The sequence below is a fragment of the Monodelphis domestica genome, chromosome 2, assembly GCF_027887165.1.
Source record: "Monodelphis domestica isolate mMonDom1 chromosome 2, mMonDom1.pri, whole genome shotgun sequence".
NCBI classification, from domain to species: Eukaryota; Metazoa; Chordata; class Mammalia; order Didelphimorphia; family Didelphidae; genus Monodelphis; species Monodelphis domestica.
In genome coordinates, this window is record NC_077228.1 from 234,220,051 (window position 1) to 234,238,384 (window position 18,334).

The 18,334-nt window shown below is 35.4% G+C and overlaps 1 pseudogene; it reads left to right on the forward strand.

Moving 5' to 3' along the window:
• LOC130456921 (histone acetyltransferase KAT8-like) overlaps positions 1-15,498 on the forward strand; it is a 126,423-nt pseudogene extending 110,925 nt beyond the window's left edge.
• Positions 15,499-18,334: the final 2,836 nt, after the last annotated feature.

Here is an 18,334-nt window from a genome sequence, read left to right on the forward strand (position 1 = left end):
AGACTTGCTTGGTTTTAAAGCCTCTCCCTTCCCAAAGGTCTGACATGTATACTATTCTGTGTTTGCCTAATTTTCTTATAGTTTCCTTCTTTATGTTCAAGTCATTCACCCATTTTGAATTTATCTTGGTGTAGGGTGTCAGGTGTTGATCAATTCCTAATCTCTCCCACACTGTCTTCCAATTTTCCCAGCAGTTTTTATCGAATAGTGGATTTTTGTCCCAAAAGCTGGGATCTTTGGGTTTATCATAAACTGTCTTGCTGAGGTCGCTTGCCCCCAGTCTATTCCACTGATCCTCCTTTCTGTCTCTTAGCCAGTATCAAATTGTTTTGATGACTGTTGCTTTGTAATATAGTTTGAGGTCTGGGACTGCAATTTGTGGTTTTTTTTTCATTATTTCCCTGGATATGCTTGATCTTTTGTTATTCCAAATGAACTTTGTTATGGTTTTTTTCTAAATCAGTAAAGAAATTTTTTGGGAGTTCAATGGGTATGGCACTAAATAGATAAATAAGTTTGGGTAGGATGGTCATTTTTATTATATTGGCTCGTCCTACCCATGAGCAGTTAATGTTTTTCCAATTGTTCAAGTCTAGTTTTAGTTGTGTGGAGAGTGTTTTATAGTTGTGTTCATATAGTTCCTGTGTTTGTCTCGGGAGATAGATTCCTAGGTATTTTATTTTGTCTAAGGTGATTTTGAATGGGATTTCTCTTTCTAGTTTTTACTGCTGAGCTGTGTTGGAAATATATAGAAATGCTGATGACTTATGTGGGTTTATTTTGCATCCTGCAATTTTGCTAAAGTTGTTGATTATTTCAATTAGCTTTTTGGTTGAATCTCTAGGATTTTTTAAGTAGACCATCATGTCATCTGCAAAGAGTGCTAACTTGGTCTCCTCCTTGCCTATTTTGATGCCTTCAATTCCTTTTTCTTTTCTAATTGCTACTGCTAGTGTTTCTAATACAATGTCAAATAGTAGAGGTGATAATGGGCATCCTTGTTTCACTCCTGATCTTAATGGGAATGCATCTAGTTTATCCCCATTGCAGATGATATTAGCTGATGGTTTTAGATATATACTGTTTATTATTTTTAGGAATGACCCTTCTATTCCTATGCTTTCTAGTGTTTTTAGTAGGAATGGGTGTTGTGTTTTATCAAAGGCTTTTTCTGCATCTATTGAGATAATCATGTGGTTCTTGTTGGTTTGCTTGTTGATGTGGTCAATTATGTGGATGGTTTTCCTAATATTGAACCAGCCCTGCATCCCTGGTATAAATCCTACTTGATCATGGTGGATGGCCCTTCTGATCACTTGCTGGAGTCTTTTTGCTAGTATCCTATTTAAGATTTTTGCATCTATATTCATTAGGGAGATTGGTCTATAGTTTTCTTTCTCTGTTTTTGGCCTGCCTGGCTTTGGAATCAGTACCATGTTTGTGTCATAAAAGGAGTTTGGTAGAACTCCCTCTTTGCTTATTATGTCAAATAGTTTGTATAGTATTGGGATTAACTGTTCTCTGAATGTTTGATAGAATTCACTGGTGAATCCATCAGGATGTGGTGCTGAGAAGAAGGTGTATTCCTTTTTATCCCTATTTATTTTTCTCCATATGTCTACTAATTCTAATTTTTCTAAGATTTCATTCACTTCTTTTACCTCCTTCTTATTTATTTTTTGATTTGATTTATCTAAATTTGATAATGGTTGGTTCAAGTCTCCCACTAATATGGTTTTACTCTCTATTTCTTCTTTCAATTCTCCTAGTTTCTCCATTAGAAATTTGGGTGCTATATTATTTGGTGCATACATGTTGATTAGTGATATTTCCTCATTATCTAAAGTCCCTTTTAACAAAATATAATTACCTTCCCTATCCCTTTTGATCAGGTCTATTTTTGCTTTGGCTTTATCAGATATCATGATTGCCACTCCTGCCTTCTCTCTGTCAGTTGAGGCCCAAAAGGTCTTACTCCATCCTTTAACTCTGACCTTGTGGGTGTCTACCCGCCTCATGTGTGTTTCTTGAAGACAACATATGGTAGGGTTTTGGATTCTAATCCATTCTGCTATTCGTCTACGTTTTATGGGTGAGTTCATCCCATTCACGTTCAAAGTTATGATTGTCATTTGTGGACTCCCTGGCATTTTGATTGCCTTCCCTAATTCTAACCTTTTCTTCTTCGGCTCTACCTTTTAGTCCAGTGATTTACTTTGAAACAGTCCCCCTTGTCCCCTCCCTTGATGTTTCCCTTTTTAGTCCCTCCCTTTTTGTTCCCTCCCCCTCCCCCCTCTCTTTCCCTCCCTTTTTGTTCTCCCTCTCCCCCTCCCCCCCTTGGTTTTCCCTTCTCCTTACCCTTGTTGGGTAAGATAGAATTCAAGATCCCAATGGATCTGGATGTTTTTCCCTCTCAGAGCTGATTTCCCTGAGAGTAAAGTTTAAGTAAAAACTCTGTTCCTCTCCTTCTTATAGGAGTTTTCTTCCCTTCCCCTTCCCGTGTGAATCTTTGTGTGAGAAAGATTATTCTATTTGGTCTTTCTTTTCCCCCTATTTACACATTACATTTTCCCCACATGTTAATATACATAGATTGATATAAATGTAGTCCTTATAGAAGAGAGTTTGAGTAAAAGAAAAAGATAACATTTTTCTCCTTTTCCCTTTCCTTCATATTTACCTCTTCAGGTATTCCATGCTCTTTGGTTTTTGATAGCGAATTTTCCACAGAGCTCTGGTCTTTTCATTGCAAAAAGTTGGAAATCTTCTATTTTGTTGAATTCCATACTTTCCCTTGGAAGTATATAGTCAGTTTTGATGGATAGCTGATTCTTGGTTGAAGGCCCAGCTCTCTTGCCTTTCTGAAAATCATGTTCCATGCCTTATGGTCATTCAGAGTGGAACTTGCAAGGTCTTGTGTGACCCTGATTGGCATTCCTTTATATCTAAATTGTCTTTTTCTGGCTTCTTGTAGGATTTTTTCTTTTGTTCGAGAGTTTTGGAATTTGGCAATTACATTCCTGGGAGTTGTCTTTTGGGGGTTTAATGTAGAGGGTGTTCTGAGAGCTCTTTCAGTGTTTGTATTGCCCACTTGTTCTAGGATCTCTGGGCAATTTTCTTTGATTATATCTTGTATTACGATGTCAAGTTTGCTGTTTATTTCTGGCTTTTCTGGTAGTCCAATTATTCTTAAATTGTCTCTTCTCCCTCTATTTTCCAAGTCTATGATCTTGTCAGTGAGATATTTTATGTTTTCTTCTAATTTCTTGGTCTTTTGGCTTTGTTTTATTAATTCTTGCTCATTGTCTTCAAGTTGCCTAATTCTGACCTTTAAAGCCTGGTTTTCCTTTTCACTTTGGCCAAACTGGTTTTGTAGATGCATGAATTTCTTTTGCATTATTTCCCACTTTTCCTCCAAGAAGGCTTCCATCTTTTGGATCCTTTCTGATTCAAATTCTTCATGGGTTTGTGGAGAGTTTCCATTTCCTTTGGAAGGTTTTGGAGCATTTGCTTGTGTTTCCTCTTCTATCTCCTCTGTATTTTGTATTTTTGCTCCATAAAATGTGTCCAAAGTCGCCCCCTTCTTCTTGTTTTTCTTGGAGTTTTGAGGCTTTTCTGTGGAGTTTGCCATCTCTATCTGAGTGGGGAGGTCTAGCTTTTCTTATCTTTGTCTGGTGTTCAGAGGCTTTAGCCCCAGGCAAATTGTCCGTTCTATGCAGTTGTTGTTCTGTCTTCCCGGGGAAGCCAGGAATTTCTGGTGTTTCCGTGTTACTGCCCTCCTCAGTTCCCTCTTGATGCTTCTCCGCTGACCCACTTCCACACTCTGAGCCTGGCTTGGCCCTTTCCGCGAGGTGTTTGTTTCAATGCCTTAGCCGGCCAGAAGAGCCTGCACTCTGAGGGGGGAGGGGCCGTGGCTTCCCCGAGCTCCGAGGGCTCCTGATAGGATTAACTTTCGCTGTGTTGAACTGAGTATGCCCTGAGCAGGGACCCTCCATGAGACTCGGATGGAAGGATCCAGCTAGGGGGTTACAAGCTCCCCCTGTCTCTCTCTGTTTTCCTGCTGTCTGTGTTGAGTGCCCCCTTGACTAAATCAGGTTGTTTTCAGGAGGCGGTCTTCAGAATAGCCGGCCCTGAGGCTCTGAGGTTCCCTCTGCTGCCTCGGACTCAGCTCTCTGGGTTGGGGGGGATGGGTCCTGGGAACTTCCCTCTGCCTATCCCTTAGATCAGAGTGATCTCGGGTTCTGGCTTTTGTGGGGGGGGCATACCTTTTGATCCAGGTCCAGGAGGAGGATTCCTGGGGTCTATGCTGTTGTTCGTTTTGAATTTCGGTGCCCTAGGAGCATATAGCTTGAGATCGGTAAGGAAGGGTTTCCAGAGATCTGAACTCATGCTTTCTCTAAGCCGCCATCTTGACCAGAAGTCCCCCAATTCTGTGTTTTAAAGTATTATTTTCTTCCATATTTTTGTTCCTCTTTCATCAAGATATTAATTCTTTTTTTTTTCATATCTTGCTTCATTCTCATTTCTTTTCCTAATGTTCCTTCTACACATTGTTATCTTTTTCTTTACTTCTTCCAGGAATTCTTACCCATTAAATGGTGGGTTATTGGCTAAATGACAAGTTCAGACAATTATAGTTGAAATCAAAATTCAAAACAATATCAAATTATACTTCTAAGGAATTTTACCTCAAATAGCAAGTTTCACCAATCATAATTTAGGGATAGGTATAGCTATTCTTCTTCTTCTCATGGTGCTACAATAATAGTTAACAATAAACATATACAAGTCTTATCTAATTAAACATGATTGGTTTAAATCCATACTAAAATAGATATTATCAGTCATTAGAAATTAAGAAAATAATCACATTCTAGAGATTCACACATATAGCATAAAATGAGAGTTCACTCAAAACCCAGAAAAATAACTAGCAACTTACTGAAAGCTTCTTGACTGACTGATATCTATCTCTTAAGGCATTGCACATCAACTCCTATGGCAAAAATAAAATCTTTAAATTCAGGATCTGTAGAAAACAAATTGGTTCATATATGTAACTTTAATATATTCTCTTTTGGATACACTTTCATAATCTTCATAAGGGATGACCATACAATCTATTAAATGAAAACCAGTTATAAAGTAAATTTATAAGCACCTTTACCTCAGCTATGACATATTTTAGTTTCTCATGAAACCACTTCATTATTTTAGAATTTTACAATATTCTTTGAGTAAAGCTGATAAGATCTTATGGCCTTGCCCAAAAGGAAGGTAAGTCCCCAAAGAATTTTATAGATATTTACAAAGTCTATAGTACTTTCCCAAAATCTATGAAATTATTATTATGAATTAATGCAAAGTATACCAAATTACATACCTGATGATTTGTTTAAAGCATAACAAGTCTCTATCAAAAGAAGAGTTAATTTTCCAAATCATTCAGTTGAATCATCCTCTGTATATAATTTTTCAAATTAACAGTATTTTTTGTACAGCTATTTCCCCAAAATCAAAATATAAGTAAAATTAGAAGCGTAACAATGACATAAAGAATTTTATGGATCTTAAAAACAAAACCCAAAACTTACTCAAGTCAAATAGCATCAATTTGGTTGAATGCATTTCTGAATTCTCTCACATAGAAATAATTTCATTTCTCTATCAATTTGGCATTCTATGCTAATCTCATTCAAAAACCAGTATAGAGTACTTTCAAAACAACTACACTTTTAATCATGCAGTTTCTAAGCCTATCATCAACGCCAAATATCAAATATATTTTGAATTAATGTCTGATCTACTTAAAGAGGGCCAAACATCATAATTATATCACTCTAAATGAGATCATAAAATAATTTAGTTTCACAAAAAAACAAAAATCAATCAAATAAAATCTGGATTTACAATCACAAATTGTATTGTTCAAAATCTCAATTTTCCCAAGGACCATTAGCTATCAGCACCTCAAATTAGAGTCCAGTGCTTTCATTAGTTTTGTTCCAAAGATTTAGGGTGGCAGTCACATTCTCATCTCCTTAAATTATTTCAACCCCCAGAAGAAAACCAAACTAGAGATCCTAAAAAGTAAAGGAGAAATTAATAAAATTGAAAGTGATAGAACTATTGAGCTAATAAACAAGACTAGAAGCTGGTACTTTGAAAAAACAGACAAAATAGACAAAGTACTGGTCAATCTAATTAAAAAAAGGAAAGATAAAAGGCAAATTAACAGCATCAAGGATGAAAAGGGGGACCTCACCTCCAATGAAGAGGAAATTAAAGCAATCATTAAAAACTACTTTGTCCAATTATATGGCAATAAATATACCAACCTAAGTGATATGGATGAATATTTACAAAAATATAAATTCCCTAGACTAACAGAAGAAGAAATAGAATTCTTAAATAATCCCATATCAGAAAAAGAAATCCAACAGGCCATCAAAGAAATTCCTAAGAAAAAATCCCCAGGGCCTGATGGACTCACCAGTGAATTCTATCAAACATTCAAAGAACAACTAACCCCAATACTATACAAACTGACATAATAAGCAAAGAGGGAGTTCTACCAAACTCCTTTTATGACACAAACATGGTACTAATTCCAAAGCCAGGCAGGCCAAAAACAGAGAAAGAAAATTATAGACCAATCTCCCTAATGAATATAGATACAAAAATCTTAAATAGGATACTAGCAAGTAATCAGAAGAGTCATCCATCATGATCAAGTAGGATTTATACCAGGGATGCAGGGCTGGTTCAATATTAGGAAAACCATCCACATAATTGACCACATCAACAAGTAAACCAACAAAAATCACATGATTATTTCAATAGATGCAGAAAAAGCCTTTGATAAAACACAACACCCATTCCTATTAAAAACACTAGAAAGCATAGGAATAGAAGGGTCGTTCCAAAAAATAATAAACAGTATATATCTAAAACCATCAACTAATATCATCTGCAATAGGGATAAACTAGATGCATTCCCATTAAGATCAGGAGTGAAACAAGAATGCCCATTATCACCTCTACTATTTGACATTGTATTAGAAACACTAGCAGTAGCAATTAGAAAAGAAAAAGGAATTGAAGGCATCAAAATAGGCAAGGAGGAGACCAAGTTAGCACTCTTTGCAGATGACATGATGGTCTACTTAAAGAATCCTAGAGATTCAACCAAAAAGCTAATTGAAATAATCAACAACTTTAGCAAAATTGCAGGATGCAAAATAAACCCACATAAGTCATCAGCATTTCTATATATTTCCAACACAGCTCAGCAGTAAAAACTAGAAAGAGAAATCCCATTCAAAATCACCTTAGACAAAATAAAATACCTAGGAATCTATCTCCCGAGACAAACACAGGAACTATATGAACACAACTATAAAACACTCTCCACACAACTAAAACTAGACTTGAACAATTGGAAAAACATTAACTGCTCATGGGTAGGACGAGCCAATATAATAAAAATGACCATCCTACCCAAACTTATTTATCTATTTAGTGCCATACCCATTGAACTCCCAAAAAATTTCTTTACTGATTTAGAAAAAAACCATAACAAAGTTCATTTGGAATAACAAAAGATCAAGCATATCCAGGGAAATAATGAAAAAAAAACCACAAATTGCAGTCCCAGACCTCAAACTATATTACAAAGCAACAGTCATCAAAACAATTTGATACTGGCTAAGAGACAGAAAGGAGGATCAGTGGAATAGACTGGGGGCAAGCGACCTCAGCAAGACAGTTTATGATAAACCCAAAGATCCCAGCTTTTGGGACAAAAATCCACTATTTCATAAAAACTGCTGGGAAAATTGGAGGGCAATGTGGGAAAGATTAGGTTTAGATCAACACCTCACACCCTACACCAAGATAAATTCAAAATGGGTGAATGACTTAAACATAAAGAAGGAAACTATAAGAAAATTAGGCAAACACAGAATAGTATGCATGTCAAACCTTTGGGAAGGGAGAGGCTTTAAAACCAAGCAAGTCTTAGAAAGAGTCACAAAATGCAAAATAAATAATCTGGAATACATCAAATTGAAAAGTTTTTGTACAAACAAAACCAATGTAACTAAAATCAGAAGGGAAACAACAAATTGGGAAATAATCTTCATAAAAACCTCTGACAAAGGTTTAATTACTCAAATTTACAAAGAGCTAAATCAATTGTACCAAAAATCAAGCCATTCTCCAATTGATAAATGGGCAAGGGACATGAACAGGCAGTTCTCAGCCAAAGAAATCAAAACTATTAATAAGCACATGAAAAAGTGTTCTAAATCTCTTATAATCAGAGAGATGCAAATCAAAACAACTCTGAGGTATCACCTCACACCTAGCAGATTGGCTAACAGGACCGCATAGGAAAGCAGTGAATGCTGGAAGGGATGTGGCAAAGTAGGGACATTAACTCATTGCTGGTGGAGTTGTGAACTGATCCAACCATTCTGGAGGGCAATTTGGAACTATGCCCAAAGGGTGATAAAAGACTGTCTGCCCTTTGATCCAAGCATAGCACTGCTGGGTTTGTACCCCAAAGAGATAATAAGGAAAAAGACTTGTACAAGAATATTCATAGCTGCATTCTTTGTGGTGGCCAAAAATTGGAAAATGAGGTGATGCCCTTCAATTGGGGAATGGCTGAACAAATTGTGGTATATGTTGGTTATGGAATACTATTGTGTTAAAAGGAATAATAAAATAGAGGAATTCCATGGAGACTGGAACAACCTCCAAGAAGTGATGCAGAGCGAAAGGAGCAGAACCAGGAAAACATTATACACAGAGACTGATACACTGTGGTACAATTGAAGGTAATGGACTTCTCCATTAGTGTCAATGCAATGCCCCTGAACAATCTGCAGGGATCTAAAAAACACTATCCACAAGCAGAGGATAAACTATGGGAGTAAAAACACCAAGGAAAAGCAACTGCTTGACTACAGGGGGGAAGGGGTTACAACTGAGGAGAGACTCTAAATGAACACCCTAATGCAAATACCAACAACATGGAAATGGGTTAGAACCAAGAACACATGTGATACCCAGTGGACTCGTGCACCGGCTATGGGAGAGGTGGTGGGAAGGGGGAGGAGGGAGGAAAAGACAATGATCTTTGTTTCCAATGAATAATGTTTGGAAATGACCAAATAAAATAATGTTTAAAGTGAAAAAAATAAATTAAAAAAATTATTTCAATATTTTCAAATATTTTCAAACCATAATTTGGAAATTTACAGCAAAGATGTAAAAAGTAGGGTAAAAATGTCTTTCTTTGAATGACTATATCTCTGTAACCCCAATCTGACCACAGATGAAATGATATAAGAATCTTGGCATTTTTTCCTTCTGTGCCTGTTCTAAAACTTTATCTTCTATTGAAGCCTGGATCAAATGATTGGTATAAGTAAGTCATTGCTTATCTAGAAGGTAAGTTTCATCATTAGATTACAGAGAACTGGGAGAGCTGTTTTAAGTATGAAACTTCATTAATCTTCCCCTCCATTTTAAGATCCCTTTCTGCATTTCTTTTTATTTTATTTTTTACAATGGTATTTATGACTCAACTGGGTTTTTCCCTTAAAAATTTTCAAAGTAGCAGAATCTATGAACAACACTAGACACAACAAAGGACAATAGTTTTACAAAGAAGCTCATAGGGAAAGTTGGAATATTAGCCTGCAAAGTCCAGCCTAGTCAATAATTTGTTTGACTTCCTTCATTAATTTGGGGTAATCCTAAGTGAATAAATATAGTTATGCTCTTAGGCAAATTGTCCATAAAGGTTACTCAATCAACTAATTAGTATGATGACAAAACAAGACATGATATAAATATTCAATAAAGGATTGCCTCCTGGCAAAACATATGATTCAACTAGTGGCTCTTGCATTTGAATCCTTATAGTGCCAGACTCCCTACAATATCAGGGAAACTGTCACTAATTTATAGTCACAGATCAGGTATTGAGTTTATTTTTAATAGTCATTGGAGTAGATCAACTAGGCAGCACAGTGAATAGAACACCAGGTTGGAGGGCCTGGGGTCAAATTTGGCCTTAGAGATCTCCTTGTTTTGTGATTCTGGGCAAGTCACTTAACTCCAATTGCCCTTGCTGTTCTTCTGTCTCAGAATTGATACTAGTACAAAAAAGGCAAGATTTTTTTTAATTGTCATGGAAGTTGAAGAAAGAGGAGGAGAAGGAAGAGAGAGAGAGAGAGAGAGAGAGAATAAGAGAGAGAGAGAGAGAGAGAGAGAGAGAGAGAGAGAGAGAGAGAGAGAGAGATTTGTTAGACAATTGCCCGAGCAATGCTACCCCTGTATCCCAGAACCATTGGGTGATCAGACCAAAAGTAACACTAATTTGCCAATAAAGATAGTTAGACTAGTTCTAACCCTATCCTTATTAATTCTCTGGAATCAAGGTGTCACATAGATCCCTAGCTTAGACTGTGTTCCACTCAAATCCTAAGGTTATTCACCAGGTTCTTCATATTCAGATTGAGCCTCAATAGGTCAATCCTTCCTCCCTTAACACTAAGATCAAGGAGATTTACTGAATATTTGTGGTCCATGGGGAGCCTTCAGGCTTCTCAGGTCAATCATCAGAGATCCTACTTTTGACACCAAAATTTTCAATTGAGAATAAAACCAGAACTAAATATGTTATTTCAAAAAGGTTTATTAAGGCATCTGGCAGAGGGGAAAGGTGACCTATTCCCCAAGCCTTAGTAAGTTTATATTAAATAGAGTTCCACCAAAAAAGCAAAGAAAGTCATCCGAATGGCCAAAATAAATGCAGTTTCCATATAAGACATATGTTTTTGAACTATATAATGGGAAGAAATTCCTTACATCAATCTTTGTATCCCCTGTTAGATTTTGGGATTCAGCATTGCCTGGATATCCTGAGTTAAGCATTGAATGAAAGTGGTTTTAAAGCAAGGGGTCTAGTGGCTATGCAGAGCTAGTTTCAAACAATGAAATAAAATTTTCCCACATCAGCCATGGTCTTCACCTCTTTATGCTTAATGTGTTTTTCCTGAGTAAACAATGGTATCTGTGAGTACTTACTTCATTTATCTTGTAAATTTGATCTCTAGATTCAAGTTCAAGTCATTCAGCATCTATTTTTACCGTGGTATATACTAAGAATTTTATACTTATTACATCTCATATTCAAGAGTTAGGAGAATTATAATGGACTTGAACTACCTTCTAGGAAAATGCCATATTTCATATCAATTGTACTTGTTTTTATGTTGGTGGCATATTTGAAATAAAGAACAATTTTCCATCTGGACATCAAAATATTCTAGCATTTGCTAGTCTTGGGGGTACTTTGTATCAGTTCAAGAACAAATTTTCAATATAGGATAGAGGACAAGACTTTGCATTAATCAATAAACCAAGTGTAGATGTAATAGTGCTTTCAGGCATCTTTCCCAATTATTACCAAATCGATAATATCATTCTTTATATCTCTGATACTTTTTTTTTTGGCACTTTTTTGCTATTCCAAAATATTATCTTGTAACTGTTACATGTTTTGTTTATAATGCAAGTTGTGAATTCTTGGTAAAAATATATATAAACATATAAATATATAAACATATATTTGGAGGGATTGTTTGGTGTTTTCATCTTATGGTAGTAAATATGTCAAGATTTCTGGTTTTTAAAATGGGATTAGAGTTGCTGTCTGCAAAGAAAGTGATAGAGTGTTTTCCTGATAATTTTTGCTCCATTGTGTAGCACTTGAGCCAATAACTATGAATCTTACCCAGTCTGATTATCTACCATTTTTTCACAGTAGCAAGCATTTCAGTCGCCTTCCTTGTCATAATTCTGTTGTCCATTATATTAATGGTATGCAATCTTTCTGTCTCTTGTTTGAGCTAACTTGTCTTTTGGGGTTTCTTGTGACCATTTGAAAGACAAGGTATTTTCTCCTTTCTTCCTTCAGAGATTTTCTCTCTTATCTAATTTCTTTGCTTCTCAAGCTTCTGCAGTGACATTTCTGTTTGATGTTGAATTGCTTATTTTGTTCTTTGAGCTCATTGTATCACTATAACCTTGTGACTTTTGATTCTAGGTTTTCTGATATGCTTTCCCCCTCTGGATTCTGTTCCACATTTTTCTTTTTTGTTGTCTTTAATTGAACAATATGGCATTCTATTTTTCTATTGTTACACACTAGCTATTGATGTAATCTTCTAAGGTCCTTTCACAGATTTTTCACCATAATTCTGCAATGATAATATTTGATTCCTATCCATAGAAGTATTTCTTCATGGCTTTTACTCTCATTTTTACTGTGACAACAACTGCCTCATGTACTGTTTGGTACAAATTCTGAAATAAGGTTTTTTGTTGTTTATTTCCATCAAATATTGTGAGAGAATGCATTAGTTCATATTATTGATAGCAAATGCCAAACCATTTTGAATTTCTATTTTGATATATTTATCTCCTAGTTGGATTCATGTTAACAAACTCAAAAAAGAGTTTCTGAAATTCCAGTCTAAGTATGCCCATTTTTTTCAAAATAATTTGAGATGATTTTTATCATCAACTTAATTTTTATTATAATTGCTAGAGTTTACATTAAGTGAAACTTTTCAATGTCCTTCAATCTTCCTCTTTTCAGATTTTGGAACTCATGGATTTTCTCTAATTTTATCTCATCTGGAAAAGAAATTATCATGTTATCTAATGAAAAAGAAATTCCCTTTTATGATTTCTCTGCATTAGTCAGTGGTATATTTTTATATGACTTAGATAATTGACAAAAGGCAGTATGAATTTGTTGCCTATAGCTGGTAAAATCTGTTTGCAATTTTTATGATATAATGAAAGTACATTTTCTTTAATACATTCTATGTGCACATGTGATCCGTTCACCTTGGTAATTAGTGCCATACCATAGCAAAAAACCATTTCCAGCAGGGCATTTCCTATTTGTTCCAATTTACCTTATCATCTTGTAGTATCTGATAGTCTATAAAAGACAGTAAGATTCTTGTATATATTTGTAATTCTAGATGCATGTAATTCTGATGTATAATTCTAGACTCCAGATCATGTATTGCTAGATATTTGACAGGGGCCAAATTTTTACATCAGATAGTGATATATTGCAGAATTTCTACTATTTCCTTGCATTATGATTTAACCATGTGTTCAATGATTTTCTGTTGGCATATTACTGTGTTCATGAGAATGTTCTCCATAGTTGGCCTTTAAATTCTATTTTTAGATTTTTGGGGTTTTATCCCTCAGTCTCCATCCAGAGAAGGATTTTTTCTTTTCTTTTTCATTTATTATTCTTTTTCCAATACTAACAATTTTTATCAACTCAGTATTCATCTTCATGTAGCTTCATGACATTTCACTCATCTCTATAACATCCATGAGAAGAAAGGAATAATTATTGGATTCATTCATTTCCCAGAAAAGCTGAAGCCTGGGAGTAGGGAGAGGGTTAAATCAAGTACTCGATTTCACGGAAGTAATCTGACTGAGTACATGACTTAGCTATGTAATCAATATAATCTAGGGACCTTAATTTCAAAACTTTCTTATCTCTTATTCTTAACTCATCTCTCCAGACTTCCTTCTATTAATGTATCCAAAATTTTCCTATTCTAGCACATCCAGTTCAAGTCTTGCATCTTCTATGCAGTCTGTGTTAACTATTCCAGCTCTCATTAATCTCTCTTTTCTGTGACCTCCCATTTTGTCTGTACCATATTTTATCAGACTGAGTTATATTATTTGAGTCATATTGTTTTCTAATCTTCTTAAATATTTGTTTCTTATTCCCCCAGTATAGACTGACATTTCATTAAGGATAGAAACCTCGATTTTTTACTACTTTTGTCTACTCCATAGCACCTAGCATAGTGCTAAGAAAAAAATTAGCAGGCAATAAATCTTGATGGAGCTTATGTTGACATTGCCCAGGTCAAGTAGATGGCCACTTGCATAGTTTTGCCACATATGGTAAGAAGAGATTGCAGAAGGAAGCATATTGTTGCCAAACCACTGTAGTCCCAGTCCTTCATCAGCTATTTGATCTAGCTGTCAGAGAACTAGGGTAAAAAGATTGATATGAAAATAATGTCATATATACTCCAGGTACACTCTCTGGTTGAAGTCTATAATTTTGAATCACACTTGCCCTTCTGCTTATAAGTCTCTCCAACACATGAATGATATCATTTAATTGTTTAGCAATAGGAACTTGATTCTTAAAATGTGCTCTTAAAATGCAAAATTCTAAAAAAGTATTCCAACATCAGGAGTTCTTTACCAAACTGGCACTTAACTATTGATAGCTTCAGACCAGTGTTCTCTAAATGATCCTATACTTTTATCAGTTTTTCCTTCCACTTCCAGTGACTTTCTAAAGACAAGGATGTCATTAAGGTATACCAGTACTTCCAGAAACTTGATGTATCTTTAAATATTTTCTCCATTAATTTTTGAAAAGCCATAGGTGTCTCTGAGAAGCCTTGAGTCATATACTTAAGCTGATAAAATTCAGTTGAACAGATAAGAGCATTCATTTCCCTGTTTTCCTTGGCCTTCAAAATTTGAAATCTTAGTTCAAATTCATATCTGAGTGTAATATTACCCACAAACCAGAAATGCAAGCATGATGAGATTGATGGTAGGCAGAAGACCTATGCAGAGATGGAACATACAACAGCAGTACTAGAGAAAAAACAAGACCCCAAATTACAAATTATGAGAATGATGCCTAGTATTTTCCCCATTATCAGAAGACTGTGAGAAAGCTCAAGCTTTGGCTCGGTGAATACTGCCTGAAGTACATGAAGTTTGAGAAGAATTACCATTTCCATTTGGAGCAGTTCCAGTGGAGGCAGCCACCTGGCAAAGATATCTATCAAAAGAACATCTTGGTGTATGAGGTGGAAGGCCAGAACCTGTGTCCATTGGTCAAGCTCTTCCTGGACCCACAAAATCCTATACTTTTATATGGAACCATTTGTCTTCTACATCCTGACTGAGGTAGACAGACAGGGGGCCCATATTGTAGACTGCTTTAAGAAGGAGTCCCAAGATGGGAATAATGTGACCTGTCTCCTGACTCTTTACCTCCCCATAAGCTATGGTAATTTCTTCAGTCTTTAGTTATAAATTGTAGAAGGTGGGGAGTATAGCGGATTCTCCAGGGAACCTATTGTTAGACCTGAGCAAGCTAAGTTATGTAGTTAATGATACTGGGTACTGCTAAAGATCCTAAAGAACTTCTGGGGAACATTGTCCATCAAAGACCTCAGCCAAAGGACCAGCATTAAACAAAATGGCATCATCATAATGATGGATTCCATTTGTCTCAAGTGAATCATGCAAAAAGAAACAAGTATAAAGATGTCTAAAAAGCAAGTACTGATCAAATCATTTATCTCCTCTCCTATTTCCCTCTACCACCCTGTGTCCCTACCCAACAGTGGTATTAGACCTGTAAGGGGTGCCTTTTTCCCCAGTTTATAAATATGTATAGATTTGTTTACTCACCTTCAAACTTAAAAAATATTTTTAATAGAAATTGACTGGTCACTGATCTACTCTTTGTGATCCTTTCTATTCTTTTCTGACTGGTAACTTCCAGCACTATAGAATATCTGAGACTTTGCTAGTCAAAAATTTCCAATGCCAATGTCCTGACCTGGAAATGTCACTAATCTGGATGTGTAGTATCTCTCTCTGACATAGGAGGGCTGAACCTTACATATTAAAGAAGTTATCTTCAGACTTGGAAGTCAACACAAGTATGCTAACAAATATTTAACAAATGGCAGGGAATGGGCAGCTATAGGTGGTTCAGTGGCTAGAAATCTGGGTCTGGAGGCAGGAAGGGTCCAAATTTGGCCCCAAACACTTTCTAATTGTGTGACCCTGGACAAGTCACTTAATCCCAACTGCCTAGCCTTTACTGCTCTTCTGCCTTGGAATCAATATTTAGTATCGATTCTAAGGCAGAAGGAAACAGCTTAAAAAACAAACATATGTCTTGGAGTGGAGAGTGCAGAATGCACACAACAAAATATTAAGTTTAACCTGAATTATTAAAATTTCCACTGTCCTCTCTTAAATCTAAGTAATTAACAAAACAACAAAACAAGCCCTGACTTGTAGTATTTGTCAACTTTAAAATATAAATGCTCACCCCAAAAATTGTAGATAAATTTTTGATCATGGGATAATATATCCCTGTATAGAACTTGTATTTTTTCTGTGGTAATGCCTTACTTGCTCAAAAGAGCCCCCACTTTTTAAAGGAGCAAGTCTTTTACAAGGGGTAACTTAAAGATTAGTTCTCAAGCATGTTTGAATTATCAAACACATCATTCTGAATACTTCCATAATGGCCTCATTTGACTTTATGTTATTAATCATTAATCTGCCATTTTCAAGTCTTTGATGTGCCTTTGAAATATTTCTATAATCATAATCTGAGCTTGTTCCTAATATTGGGAGGCTTCTAAGATTTTCAATAACTATAACACTTTAATCACTTCTGTACCCATCTTTTTAAGCAATTTCTCCATGAATAACAAGTCTAATAAGTTCAGTTATGTTAACAAGCAATAAACACGCAAGATTATATCAAAATAATACTTATATAGCATGCAACAAGGCTGTATGCAACATATATATGTCACATAAACAATAAACAAATACACAAATCAATATCAAGGAAGGAGGAATAAACTCAAAACCATGAAAATCAGTATTGGCTTTTTTGTATACCTACATATTAAGCCAAAATCTGCTCATAAACATATGACAGAGCAATTAAAAGCATCAATTGAATATTTTACATAACAATGCAATAATGTTTTCATGTCAGCCAGTTAGATTATGAGAGAAAGGTTTATCTGAGTGAAGCTTGAAGACAACTCTTCACATAATGGAAAACCAAATTAAAAATAAATAAGACTTTCCCAAAATAAACCCTATAAAAATTACAATAGAGGACTAGGAATTCTAATAAAATCTACACATAAAAACAGCTGGAAATGAAGAAAATTGAAAAATGCACCCAAAAATATTAGAGGCAAAACAAAGAAAAATATGGAAAAGACAAAATCCAAACAGGATTTAAAATGTCCAAAAAAGAAAAAATTAATTAATAGGCATAAAAATATTTAAATTTAAATAGAGACATAAAAGCACAAGGAAAGCGAATAAAGAAATATTCTTTCCAGACAACAATAATAAATCCTGATTCAAGGATCAGCTCAAATAGAAGATTTAAAATGACCTTCAAAAAATAACAAAAATGCAAATTCCAATAATTACAAAGAAAACAAGAAAAAGGGAAAAAATTTTCAAATTGAATTCCCAAGGACAGGAACATATAAAGTTGTATATTCATAGTAATGCATGTCCCCTTCCCTGGTCTTGGTTCACCTCTGCCTAAAATGCTTATCTCTACCAGCCCTAGGGGTTAATTTATATTCATATTATTCACCTCTTTCTGTTTATAAACTCTCCTGTTTATGATACTTAGGTTGGCTTAGAGATACTATCTCAAAATACCTCTATTGCATTATGATTTCTGAGTGGAGACACTATTTGATGCTCCTTTCCAAAGCCTCGGGCTGAAGCGGAGATGTTTTTCTCTCTGTATCGAGTACAAACCTTCCCCCTGAATTTCCACTTTCCAGCTTTAATCACACAATGACTGATTAATGGCACCAGATCTTTATAGGAATATAGCCTCCACTACCACTCAGATTGGATGGGCAGTTCCTTGAATCCTAGCTCTATGATGCTGGGTGATACAGATGCAGAAGTGACTCCTAAATGGTTGAGACAACAACATGGCATAGTTGTGTAAATAAGAAGACACATTTCAGAGGAGGAAAGAGCTGGATTCCTGCCTTTCACTTCATCAGGTACTGCTAGAAGTAGGGTCAACAAACACACATGCTCCCATTCAAGTTTCCCATTACATATACACACACACAATATGTGCATGCAATACATGTATATATGATATGTATATATCTATATGTGTATACATACAAGTAATTGCATACAAGTAAAGGTACATGGTATCAAAGAAAGGAGAGTGAACAATGGAAGGATCACATATAATGTGTCTAAGAAACAGTCAGTTTCAGTAGACAAATAAGAAAGTCAAATATAGTAATCATGGATTGGACATGTGATAGATTTCCATCTGACAGAGGAAATATGCCTTTGTTATGTGGCCACTTAAATATAATGATTATTGTGATTTTATTGATTTTTCTCTCAACAACTG